The 2624-nt window shown below is 46.4% G+C and overlaps 1 non-coding gene across 1 annotated transcript; it reads right to left on the bottom strand.

The window, feature by feature from the left end:
• Positions 1-211: 211 nt before the first annotated feature.
• LOC122922265 lies at positions 212-318 on the bottom strand. Its single transcript, XR_006387118.1, has one exon. It is a non-coding gene; the product is annotated as a U6 spliceosomal RNA (small nuclear RNA).
• Positions 319-2624: the final 2306 nt, after the last annotated feature.

Here is a 2624-nt window from a genome sequence, read left to right as displayed (position 1 = left end):
CATCTGTTCAAGTCGGCCACTATGGTGTTAATAAGAGGCGGGTAGTTTGAATGGTAAAGAGAGCTTGGAAGTTTGCCGATTTTCAGTCCCAAATATGTTATGTGCTGTTTGACCGAAGTAGGGGCCAACCCATTAGTCTGCCACAGTTGAGGAGGATTTTTGGCTTCTAGTTCAAGAATTTCACATTTAGAGGAGTTGATTCGGTATCGTGAAAAATATGGAACGCTTCACGAATTTGGGTGTCATCCTTGCGCAGGGGCCAGGCTAATCTTCTCTGTATCATTCCAATTTTAGTATATGTGCGGCCGAAGCAAGCACAGTGCATACCTTTTAATGATTCTGTTCAATGGGTATTCGGTTAGCTCCTAAGCTCCCCCTAGTGGTGGCTTCAGGTAGCAAGCTTGTTATTGCTGTGCAGTGTATTTAACGATCTATATCAGAAGAACGGAGCATTCCCTTTCAGACCGTGCACCCAGTAATTGAGCGCTGCCCTGGGGCGGATTCCGCGCTGTCGGACGGCTCTCCTGTAATGTATATCTGTGTGTCTGTAGCTCTTATTTTCCAGTTAATCCCTAAGAAGCCGGTCCTGGGAGACGGCCAACTGCAGAATAAAAGAAATTCCTCATAAGCAACTCAGAGAATCAACAAGTTGTCTTGAGCTGTGAAGTCATGTTCGTCTTTGGTGTGAGCTGCTTCCCAGGATCTGTGCACTGTCTTTGTGTCCAGACACCTCAGGGTCGATGTTCTAGCTTGTTTGTTAATATCTAGAGAAGATTCATTTTGGATATCCTTGAGGAATGACATCATGCTTCATTAACCCTCTGTGCTCCGCTGTTTAGATGAGGCTGGGAGATCCTCCTGGTCCTTCTGCTGCCGGTCTTTACTATGAGATACACTTTATGTGGGTTGTACAGGATTAGAAAAACACTGTCTTCCAAAAACAGCGCCAACACAGGTTGTGTGTGGTATTGCACATCAGCTGGCATTTATCTAATGTGTATGCCAGCTTTACTCCAGTATCTCACAGGGATCAAGGAAGCTCAGATGTAAGGAGCTGTTTGTAGAGTTCCGTCTTCCTACATATAGGTTACCCCTAAACCTACCTCATACCATCCCTTTCACTTACACGTCTGGATCAGTGGGTGAAGGACTTGAAGTGACATTGTGGTCACATAACCATGACTGCACAGGTCCCACACCTTGGGAATGTCTATCCTACCAAGGGTATTTGGAGACTGGCAGAGGAGGTAAAAGAGAAGCCTGAAGATATCCTGACAACCTACCTCCACCTGCAGAATCACCTGAGTTCCTGCAAGACAGGGGGGAAGGGTGGGAATAGAAAAAGTATGGCTGCTAATGGGGAGGGTTTGTCTGTAGGACAATGCTGCTGCCAGAGTGGGGCAGTGGGAAGAAGGACAATGCTGCTGCTAGAGTGGGAGGGTTAGAAAGGGAGACAATGCTGCTGCCAGTGAGGGAGAGTGGGAAGGAGAAAATACTGGTGTCAGTTGGGAATGGTGGAAAGGGAGACAATACTGTTACTAGTAAGCGAGAGTGAGAAAGGGGACGATTCTGATTCCAGTGGAGTAGTGTGGGAAGGGGGCAAATTTGCTGCCAGTGGAGAATAGTAGAAAGGGGGACAATGCTGCTGCCAGTGGAGGAAAATAAGGAGGACAATGCTGGTGTCTGTTGTGGAGACTGGGAAGGGGACAATGCTGCTGCCAGTAGGGAACTGTGGAAGGGAGGCAATGCTGCTGCCAGTGGGGCTACACTGTGATATTTGACACTGCTGCAGAGGTTTGTTTTGCTGCCCTGTGGTATTAGGTGCTGTTATGGGGTAATATGGGTGAGACACAATGGTAATGATACCAGTATTAGATGGCTCATAGTAGTTGAAGGCCTGCTCAGATTTTGCTTTGAGGTCCAGGAGCATCATGTTAAGTGTGAACAACCATGAAAATGTCTACAGCTTTACATAGTTGATGAATAATATATAAGATATATCACATCTTATCTGCAGCTTTGACTGTGTGTCAGTCCACACTGTTAATCTGGGATTCTATTCATAGCCCTAGGAAGCTCAGAACTATGCATATACTCCATATGAGAGAGTGTTCAGATAATGAAGCAAGGAATTTTGGGGGAATATATTACCTGTAGGATTAGGATATTGTCTTACATGTAATGCTGGCCGGTGGATGCCATGTACCAGGGCCCTGGAGGGGTTGTTTTCCCAGATGCACTTTAGGGGTTAACATTTTCAGCTTCAAAGGAGCCAATGTGGATATTCAGCAGTGAAGGATCCTTCTCAGACCTTTCATTAACACAAGGAACAAGAGTTTCCTTCCGGAGCTAATGAACCAGGAAATCATAGAGCTATAAAGATGATGTACACCCTCCGAGTAACCCCAGGGGGTGTATGACCCCGGGGAGAAGTCACCCTTCCCCGAAACACTTGTCCTTCACCTTCACCTCGATGGCTCTGGATGAGCTGAAGATTTATGACTGACATACAGGAGGAGATGTAGAGACCTCTGTGCTGCTGAGCACATGTGTCTAAGCCGATAATGTGTGATACAGTCTGCTGATCTGTGTATCTAATCCTATCCTGTGTGATACTGACTGCT

This window comes from Bufo gargarizans, chromosome 11 (assembly GCF_014858855.1).
Source record: "Bufo gargarizans isolate SCDJY-AF-19 chromosome 11, ASM1485885v1, whole genome shotgun sequence".
Taxonomy (NCBI): domain Eukaryota; kingdom Metazoa; phylum Chordata; class Amphibia; order Anura; family Bufonidae; genus Bufo; species Bufo gargarizans.
The sequence above is the reverse complement of the archived record's forward strand: the minus strand, read 5'-3'. Positions and strand labels throughout refer to the sequence as shown.